General features: G+C 32.4%; 1 long non-coding RNA gene across 1 annotated transcript; it reads left to right on the forward strand.

Moving 5' to 3' along the window:
- Window positions 1-6,629: 6,629 nt before the first annotated feature.
- Window positions 6,630-10,546, forward strand: LOC112906740. The gene is made up of 3 exons (XR_003232548.1): window positions 6,630-6,704; window positions 7,576-7,671; window positions 10,463-10,546. It is a non-coding gene; the product is annotated as an uncharacterized LOC112906740 (long non-coding RNA).
- Window positions 10,547-11,367: the final 821 nt, after the last annotated feature.

The raw sequence follows: 11,367 nt of genomic DNA on the forward strand, positions 1-11,367 counted from the left end.
TACGATAAATAATTAGCAAATGTTTAAAATGCTTACAAAAATTTTTTGCTCCTTGTCTATGTCAAAGCAAACTTGATAGATCAAAGCTAATTGATGAAACTTCTGATGACAATACTGAAATATCTTTCAAGGGGAAGCGGATTATGACACCTTTTAGATCCATATTATTTTTTATACATAATTCGACGTTATATTATAGATTATCTTAACATTAAAGAAACCACTTTCCAAAGGATACTAAAATGGGTAAGGAAACTGTAACTATGCACGTAACATGTGAAGTTAAGCAGATTTCTGATGGCACATTGTAAGTTAACCTCACGTTATTTGTATAACTTAAATAGATGTAGTAACATACTTATTGAATTGGAAATAAAATTAAATTTGTGGATTTGTGGAAATACGTAAATGTACGAGGTCTGTCCAAAAGATATCGCGAATTTTGTGTTTCTTCAAAACTTATTTATATTTAGTCATGAACATCTATCTTATCCCCTTCACAGTAATCCCCACTAGATATTATACCCTTGTGTCAACGTTTTTTCCAAACCTCGAAGCACTTCAAAAAATCATTTTTTGTGATCTTTTTCAGCTCCTCTTTTGATGCCGTCATTATCTCCTCAATTGTAGAGCAGCGTCGTCCCTTCATGGGCCTCTTCAGTTTCGGAAACAAGATAAAGTCACAGGGGGCCAGATCTGAGGAATACGGTGGCTGCGGCATTATGATTGTGTTATTTTTGGCCAAATATTCGCGCATAAGCAACGATGTGTGAGCAGAGCATTAACATGGTGCAAAAGTCAATTTTTGTTTTTCCACAAATCCGGGCGTTTCTGGCGAATTGCTTCGCGCAAATTGCATATAACTTACAGCTAATATTCCTTATTGACCGTTCTACCTTGTGACAAAAACTCATGATGCACCACTCCCCTGCAATCGAAAAAATTGTAAGCAAAACCTTCACTTGGCGCCCTTTTTTCGGTCTTGACTCGTACGGCAGCTTCCATTGGGATGATTGAGCTTTGAATTCCACGTCATGACCATAAACCTATGAGTCGTCACCAGTTATGACCTTCTGGAGCAAATTTGGGTCGTCACGGACAGAGTCCAACAGTTCCTCAGTAATGTTAATGCAATGCTGTTTTTGATCGAAATTGAGCAATTTTGGTACGAATTTACAATTACAAAGTTGTTTATATTTACTTGGAAAAATTAGATGAATGTGGCAAGGTTATTGTAGGCATTAATTGTCTGCTTCTATTTATGATGTAGTCTGTAAGTTATAACAAAACATTAAATAAAGGAATGTGGTACAAATAACTTTGCAACTCTGGTTGTTGTTTCTACTGCGAGGTCTGTACCTGACAGCAATTGTTCTTCACATTCATCAGACATAATTAAAAAAAATTTCTTAAGCCACCCCCCCGATTCCTGCCAATGCCAATGAGCGCAGCACGTAAGAAAGTGTTAATATGGTGAAATAGCTTAGGCTTTCTTGGTCTGTATATGTTCTTAAGAAATTATTTTTCGGCCTTGAACCCGTCACTTACTCCCTATGTGGTTTTTCTGCTGGAGCTGTTTTTCCAACGTTTTGCAAACAACTGTGATAGGCATGATCAGGGATTTTTGCTGTATAATATACGTAGCCGTACTTCTTCTGAGGTACCATCTAGAGACGAGGATTCTAAGACTGCAGCCGTCAACCCAGAAAAGATTTGACTTATTGCAGCATCTCACTATTTCAAATTTTTATCGTATTAATATAAGAAGGGACTTTGCCAATGGACTTAACATTATGGTTTATAAATTCTGGTAGCGTACAGCATAAACCTCAAGATAGTTTCATGTAGAAAAGGTGTTACTGAGTTGGCCTACACTAATGTTTCACTGTACTTCTTCAACGCTACCAAAAGTTTCTTATGAAATACTTGGTGTTTATCTGAATCATGCTTACTTTTTTTTTGCAATAATGACGCAACATGAAGCTGACGTTTTATCCGTGGATCTTAAAGTAGCATAACTTAATAGTTGGAAATGTAGATTATACTCGTATGGAGAATGTAAATTTAGTACAATTTTTACTTTTGTTCCCCGAGTTTTATGCAAATACATGAATCGTCGCATACAAAGTCGGATTCGCGGTGGTCAGACGTCAAAACTATGAGACTAAAGTTGTCAGTGTCAATCTGCGTCTTATCGGTTGGTTGAATTATCAACTGTGTCAGATATACTGGAAATTTGCATACAAAAGAACATTTTTAAGTTGTTTGAGCCCAGCAGCTGGCCGTTTGCAATTCATATGCCTTTCTTAACTAAAACAGAACAAGGAAAGGAAGTAAATTATTTCCAATTTTTAATTTCGTTTTCTTAATCTCCATTTATTGCATCATTCCACCAACAAAATCATATGTTAGGCATCTACGACGTTACATATTTTCTGAAAACCGCATCACAGAATGTTCTAACGTCAAAACTCAAAAAAATGCAATTTGAGAAGATTATTACATGGAGTAAATGGAAAAAACAACTAACAAAGTAATTTCCAAAGTATCTTTTGTCGTTGAGTTCTCTTAATAACTGGTCCAATTACTTGCCCCAATACATCAAGATTTTGAAATATTTTAACCCCAAAATCAATTTTGCTAATTTGGCTTACCTATTTGTGTTTGACATTAAAGTATTTTGAAATTTTATCGTTACATAAGGTAATTTCGGAAACAGATTTGAGTTCCCATTTGAAAAATGCATGAATCCTAAGAGTTGTTTTCTTCTTTCAACCGGTTAGTCAAAAGCAAAATTAGCATTATTCGAATTACGATATCACAATCTTAATGTACTCATGGACAATTACAAATTCCACCATAAATGATACATCATCATCATAAGGTCATCAGTCTTAAGACTGGTTGCTCACGCACCTCCACTCTTTCCTATCCTGAGCTTCGTATTTCCCTAAAACTAGAAAAACGCACATCCTTAACTATTTGCGAGCAGTAATCTAATCTATGTCTACCCCTCATAACTACCGTTTATCCCTCTAATATGTCTCTGACTAAACCTTCATGCCTGAGAAGGTGTCCTACCAACCTATCCTGTTCTCCTATTCTTTCTAATGCCTCTTAATTTCTAACCTTCTCTATCCGCGGTATCCTCATCTTTCGCCTATAACACCACATTTCGAACGCTTCTAACATTTTCTTTTCTGCCGCGCCCACTGTCCATGTTTCGCACCCCTACAGCGTCGCGTTCCAAACATACACCTTTAATAAATGTTTAGTCGATAATAAATACTCTCTTGGTTATTTTATCCTTCTTCTATATTTCAAAGATTGAGATATATCGAAAGCCAGTCGTGCTTTGATAATCCCAAATCCTAATTCCTTGCAAACTTTATGCGTCGGATATAGGGATTCGCCACTTGATTTGATTTTCAAATCATTTGACTTATTGTCTTGAGTAGACTTTAGATTTTAAGTATTTGGTTAAATACGTATTTTTAGGATCAACGTCAGAAATATTACTGGCAAAAATTGGTGTTTATGTTGTTGGTCATAATTCCTTGCACAAAATTTATTACGCCGTAGAACTGTAATAAGTAAATTACTTTGGAAAACAGCTTTGTTATTGAACTGCTAGTATGATATCTAAAGTTAAAAGCTTTTTCGTTGCTTGAAATCTATACAATTATCGAGGCGGTTGTAGCTTATTTTTAATGTTTTTTAAATATTTCGAAGCATGTTTTTGTTGTTAAGAATATACTTTTTAGCTTTTGTTCGAGCGTAATTTTCTGTCTTTCATTCTCCGAATACTTGCTCTCTTTAACAGTCATGTGCTTGAAGGGTCGACCGACAGAACAAGACATTTTGGCTCGTTTTAGTATAAATAGCCATTAAAAATGTATTTTGAAAATTAATGCGTTATCTTTGTGTAAATTAAACCTTTTTAAACTTGTATTACAAAAGGAATGTCTTAGTTTGTCTATTTAATAATATGTTGGGGGTTAATTTCGGAAACTAACGAACCAAAGTTAAAAGCTCTTTCATGGTTTGAAAGCTATACCATTATCGAGGTGGTTGTAGCATACCTTTAATGTTTTTTAAATATTTTTAAAACATGTTTTGTTGCTAAGAATATATTTTTTAGCTTTTGTTCTAGCATAACTTTCTGTTTTGGCTCGTTTTGGCATAAATAGCCATTAAATCTGTATTTTGAAAATTAATTTCTTTAATCTTTGTGTAAATTTAATCTTTTTAAACTTGTATTACAAAGGGAATGCCTTAGTTTGCCTATTTCGGAAATTAACAAACCAAGTTAAAAGCTCTTTCATTGCTTGAAATCTATATCATTATCGAAGTGGTTGTAGCATATCTTTAACTTAATTTATAATTTACTCGAACCATAAAAAGTGCCAAAAATATTTGATATCCTTCTCCTTTTTCAAGAGCGCTTTTCAGTGTTTTTGAAAACACTTTCAATTTTATTTTAAATTATTTCACTAGAGAAGCTTACATTATTTTTTTACAACCTAGTTTGAATACTCTCCGCACTCAGGCTCACGGTGGCGCCAGCAGTTATTTGATTCTGCCTCTGCTGACCGTGGGCTAACACGTTACAAACGGTGGAAATTTCCTTATTACTAATGAATCATTAGTATTTATTAATACTTTCAGGCGTTAACGTGTTTACGTTTACGATAATCGTTTTCGAAAAAATTGTAATGTTTAGCGTTCGGATAGCAAAATATATAGTGAAATAAATGATCCTATGATTTTATTAAGTTTATGCTACACAAACAAATGCTAATAACGGTAATATCTGTTGTTAACATCAAGTGAGAATGTGTTATCTAAGGATAAAGCCAGTACAACGGTTTGATATGGTGCTTTTTATGTTGGGATCGTAGTAACGATTAAAAATTAGTTTCCGGTAAGTTTTTTACATTTCAACTTCATCTAGAAATTTCGATAGTTAGGATACAGTTTTATTTTGATGTTTTTTCTTGATTAGATATGTAGTTTTCATATTTACTATATCTATTACAAATTTATATAAAAAAAACTTCGAAAATTATTTTAAGACCTCAAAAACTAATTCATCCTTTAATTGTTGGAAAGAAATGCTGCATCCCATATGAACTATGAGAATTTTTAATAATAAACACAACACAATTTCGCCAGAAAAAGACAATTTTTATGATGGTACGACTAGGGAAGCGTATTTGTGATCCTTTTCTTTCCGAATACTCGCTCTTTTTAATACAATGATCAAGCGTGCGTCGATTAAATTGTATTAATGTAACAATTAACCATTTGTTTTAAAAATTATGAAACTAAGAAATTAATTTTTTGTCATATACTTATAGTTTTTATTTATTATGCGTACCTACCGATATAGTGCTTTTAATTTCAATTTCTTTNTATTGTTAAATATTACAAAATTTGTTCGTTCTTGGAATTTACATTGTTTTATAATTTGACTAGGAGAATATAGAAATTTTTATAAGAACTAATTTAACTTAATTTTGTTACAGCTACTTTTGGTTTTCCTTCTCTTTATGGCGGTGAAATTTGCTAGAAGTCCAGTGTTAACTGGTTGCTACTGCAATTGTGAGTATTGCAATAAATCGTTATTTACATTATAGTAGGTACCTCTTCTTCGTAATTGGTTATATCTTTAAAAAACAAAGGACTGAATGTATCATCTTCAATTTCTTCGTAATTCTAAATTTTAAGAGTTGAAATAATTAATTAATGATAGTTAAACATCGATTCTATGGAACGGCGTAAGACATAGTGTAGGTGATAGTTTCCAAAAATTTTTTTTACATATTCTAGTCAAAATTTTGGCATCTGAATGTTGAAATAAACGAATGCAGATATTTTGCAAAATAATGTGAAGATATTCTAATTTTCTGTTTTCTTTTCTCAATGAATTTCCATGATTAAAATTGGAAAATGTTAAATGCAATCTTGTAACTTATAGTATTGAAAAAATTGTTGACTGACATTGTTTTAAAATCCATATTAAGTTGTGTTATATAATATGTACCTATTTATTAATTATTAATTTTACAATTACTTTTCAATTCAAAAAACTTACGAAATTTGTAAAAGAACTAATTGGTTAGTAGCTATTTAGTTTATAAGTTTTGAAGATACATTAATCGTTTCATAAATAATTACCTCTACAAGATACATTAATTTTTATTCATTTAGCTCCTTATAATCTAAGTAATATTCTAATTTTCAATTCACTATAAGTTCTAACTTATCCTTCCTAACTACAACATCCAAATTCTACTTTCGTAAGTTCTGATTAAATCGTCTTGTCTACAACTTTAACTCTACATTCCTACAAAGTTCAACTACTTTCGTTTTATGCAATCTTTCAATTACATATAACCTTTTTTAAATTTTTTGTTAATTAAATAGTTTACGTTCTCGTATTATTTTATTTCTTCGCTCCATCTATCTTCCGAACACGACGAGTCTAAAACATTAATAGTGTAAGACGCTAATCTTTTGTTCTTTTTTTTTGTCCTTTCGTAGTATGTGCTTATCGATACAAATATTATTAAATAAATGAATCATCTCTTCTCTCAAGGAAAAGAAAGAAATTAAAATTGCGCAACATTCTTTAGTCGACTGTTAACGTGGATAGTTGCTTTTGTGATTTGTGTTAAGAAAATATAGATAAATCTAATTAGGTGAGTTTTCTCACAGAGTAATCTTTATGCTAAGATTTAGATGCTAAGTTTTTATTATTTACTAAACTTTACCGATATACGATGATTTAATTCATTCAAATAAAATAAAGCTATGACCGTATTTTCGATGTAAACGTATTTGTATTTCTTTACGATTGTCTTGAGCACTGTTGTGAGACTCTGCCCTTCAGTGTTCATCTAATTATTTTGGGTCAAATTTATGCTAGCAATTGTACTGTCGTGAGACTCTGCCCTTCAGTACTGTAATGACATAAATATTTGCGACGGGGTATTTTGTGAGACTCTGCCCTTAATACCCATTGCACGTTCGAAATATTTGATGGAATGATTGGAGTGGACACTTCGTGAGATTCTGCCCTTAGTGTCATTGCACACTCAGCATTCCTGGAGTAGTCATTGTGTGACATCTGCCCGTAACTACTCTCAATGATAATCTTAAAGAAAACGTTGTTAAAGTACTCCATTAATTAATAATAATTTCCAAAGTAATCTCTATAAATATTATTANGTCTAAAACATTAATAGTTTCATCAATATCTTTACTTGCACATATTCAATATGTAGAATATAATATTTCAGGGATTCCTCTTCCTTTTTAGATATTTATCCTTTAAGGATGTCATTTTTTGTTTTCACCGTAATAAAAATATTACGTGAGTATAATAACTAGGAACATTCTTTTGTATTTTTTTGCATTTACGAAAGACATTTTACAGTTAGACACAAAAACTCAAACTTTAAACATTTGAAAAATATTTTGTTTTCATTTTTACTTTAATTTGTTTTTGATGTGAGTGAAGATTGAGACTGTTAAATAGGTATTGATTATTTGTTTTTGTCTTTGTTCCAGATCTTTTTGATTAACTTTACCAAAGGGCAGAAGGTTAATGGAATGGTCACGCTGGGAAAGAAGAAGGAACGAACTGCTGCCGCAACCCACAACGGGGTGAGTTTTTTCAACTGGTTCATCACACTACATTAATCGTTCCATAAATACGTTTACTTGCGTATTTTCAAGCTGAAGAATCAAATATCTGAGGGTATTATCTTATTTTACATTCTGTCCTTCAAGGGTATCAAAATTCTTGTAATGTTTGCACCATATTAACGAATTTTATAACAATTTAGGAATAATAACTAGCAAGTATTTTTTAATGTTATAAAATAATGTTTTGCATTTTACAGCTTAATTTTGTTACTATAAAACGTTTAGATATTATTTTACCTGGTTATAAAGTCAAACTCATTCACATTTACAATTATTAAAACAAAAATTCAATGTTTGACGCTGTTTACAATTTTTTTTTTTTTGAATTGATTAAGTATTTGTGAGAATTGTATAGTTTTGTATTTTCGTTTTTACATTGGTTTTTCCCGAAGTGAGTTAAGATCGAGACTGTTCAATAGTCTTATTTTGTTGACATTCTTTTAAAATCCAGTTTAACATACTTTTCATATATGATGTCTGTTCAAAAACTATCGCGATTTTTGTGTTCTTTCAAAACTTATTTATTTATACTTTTGAATATCCATTTTGTCTTCTTCAAAATAATCCCCACCAGATATTATCTATACACTTACATACAGGGTGAGTTTTTTCAATTGGATATTCACATTACATTAATCGTTCCATAAATACCTTTACTTATGCATTTTGAACCTGTATAAATAAATATTTCAGGATTTTCCTTTACTTTAGGTTTTATTGCAATGTTTGCTCCATAATCAGAAGTTTTAAAATAGTTTGAGTATCATACCTAGCAATATTTTTTAATGTTATAACACAACGTTCTGCATTTTACAGCTACATTTTGCTAATATAAATATTTAGATATTATTTTACCTGGTTATAAAATCAAGCATATATTCATTTACCCGTTAGAACGAAAACTCAAATTTTTTTCTAACGGTTTTTACAAATCTTTACTGAATTAATTAAACATTTGTGTTGAATTTTCATGAACTGAGTATCTGAAATAAAAAACTATTCAGTAGTATTTTTTCTTTAAAAAACTGTAACTGACATGTTTTTATATTCATTGTCCATAAACTAGTTACATGCTACTTCTTATCTGTTAAGCTTCTCTATTCTACAGCACATTCTCTCCTTCCTGTCCTTACAATCTATCCACACCTGCCCTCTTCCTGATTATGGTCTCAACAACTGACATATACTTACACATCATCTCACAAATTCTTCTTCTCAATTTCTTAGCAATTAACTCTCTCATCTTATCCTCTCGCCTGTCTCTTCCCTATCTTACGAACTATCGTATGTCTCCTATTTGTACCCCAACTGCTTCCTTAATAAGAAAATAGGTGGACCAGTGTTTCTTCTCTAGTCTTCTTCACACATAGTCTACATCTCAAATCGTTTTTTTATTAGTCCTTTCTATATTATCGCAATTTATTCTAGCCCAAATCTCCTTATAATCTTTATTTTTGCTAATGCTGTTTAGATCCTCTGGCTCATTTTATTCCGGTATTAAATCCCTATACATGTAAACTATTGCACATCAAACATGCAACCGCTTGTCATTGCCTGCCTAGCTGTCTCATCCTCCACCTGTCCAATCCATCCCTGATTATGGTCATAATTTCTCATTCCACTCTTTTTCCAACGTCATTCTACAAACTTCCGTTGATCATATCTCCTGTAATCCCTCCCACACTTTTTGCCCCCATTTTGTCGTTTTATTGTTTTAAATTGTAGCCATCTCATCCTCTAGCCTGTGTCTTCTCCATTCCCTTACGAACTATGTTATCTCCTCTTTTTGTACCCCCAACTGCTTCCCCATAACAAAATAGGTGAGCCAGTGTTTCTTCTCTAGTCTTCTTCACACATAGTCTACATCTCAAATCCTTTTTCATTAGTCCTTTCTGTATTACCGCACCGCACGCATTATAAACTATTGCACGTGGAATATGCAATCGCTTGTCACTCCCTGTCTAGCTCTCTCGTCCTTCACCTGTCCAATCCATCGCTGATTATGGTCATAATTTCTCATTCTACTCTTTTTCCAACGTCATTCTACAAACTTCCGTTGATCATATCTCCTGTAATCCCTCCCACACTTTTTGCCCCCATTTTGTCGTTTTATTGTTTTAAATTGTTGCCATCTCATCCTCTAGCCTGTGTCTTCTCCATTCCCATTACGAACTATGTTATCTCCTCTTTTTGTACCCTCAACTGCTTCCTAAATTTCTTAACAAGTCGCTGATTATGCTCATAATTTTTCACTGCACTTTTTTTCCAACGTCATTCCACAAACTTCCGTTGATTCTATCCCTCCACACATTTTGTCTCCATTTTGACGCTTTATTTGCTCTTATTTCCTCTAACAGACATATTTTTGACAATCTATCGGTCTCCATGCTTATCACATCTATAGAATATTTTGAAGCTCTTCCTCCAAATGTGTATTCTATGCTAGTTACCCCTAATTCATTACTCCAGATATATCGTGAAGTGCATCTCGACACCCCTAATACCATTTTGCAATACATTGATTGTACTTCGTCTAGACCACCTACGCTACTCCAGCTCCACATTTCTACGCTTCTACAATGTTATAGCTCTGAAGATCGACTTCATAAGGAAAACGCGGTCTTCCCCTTTGTCTCTACTTGCTCTCTTCATTACCCCCCAATACGAATATGAAGTTTGCGGAAGAACTAATTGTTTAACTCTTAATTAGATTATAGATATTGAAAATTTATATTTAACTTTGTTCTAGATCCTTATGGTTTTCCTTGCCAAAGGGATGAAGGAAGTCCATTTGAATAATGGTCGCGCTGGTAGGGAAGGCACTCTTTACAACGGTAACTTATTTGATGTTTACTCCTTATAATTACTCTCACAGTTTACGATTTTCTAATAACTAGCTAGTATTATCTTCATTATAAAAAATTCTTTGCAGTTTAGACCTTCACTTTGCTAATATGAATATTTATTATTTTACCTGATCATAAAACCAAACAAGAAACAACAAAAACTAAAATTTGGCGTTTTTCACCAATTTTTGTTGAAATAATTAAACATTTGTGAAAATTGTCTAATTCTATACGTTACTTTTTACAGTGGATTTTCATAAAATAAGTAAAGGCCAAGAATGTTAATAGATAGACAGATAATAGCATTATTACCAAATGCCCATATGTCGCTGTTATTTTTCATAAGTTAATTGTCATTCTCAGGTGTTAATTTCTTTTCTGGAAAGTAATTCCTCCTCCCTAGCTTCCACTTTCCTGCTATTGGCCCTGTTTCCTTTTACAGCTTCTCTATTTCCAGTATTTAATTGTATCGTGTATGTTACTTTTAAGCTGTCTTTAAAAGTACATTACTTCCCTCTTTTCTAATTTTCTCTTCATATTTTATGGCCCTTTTTCTTGTCTTATTTGCCTGTTCCTAATTTTAGTAGGTAGCTTAAATATTTACAACCCCATTTTCTTCCGATCTTTTGCACATTGTAATAAGAAGAAGAAATGGAATCCATTGTTTCTTTAGCTTTCAGTTAATTTTGTAGTTTTCAGTTTTACGCAGCTGGCGTATATCATTTCGATATTGTTTTGCGGGCTCTTTTGTCATAATTAATAAAATTTTGTAGTTTCTTGATTTGGCAGGGGCTGATATCAATTTGGA

Source organism: Agrilus planipennis, unplaced genomic scaffold (genome assembly GCF_000699045.2).
Source record: "Agrilus planipennis isolate EAB-ADULT unplaced genomic scaffold, Apla_2.0 scaffold50, whole genome shotgun sequence".
NCBI lineage: Eukaryota > Metazoa > Arthropoda > Insecta > Coleoptera > Buprestidae > Agrilus > Agrilus planipennis.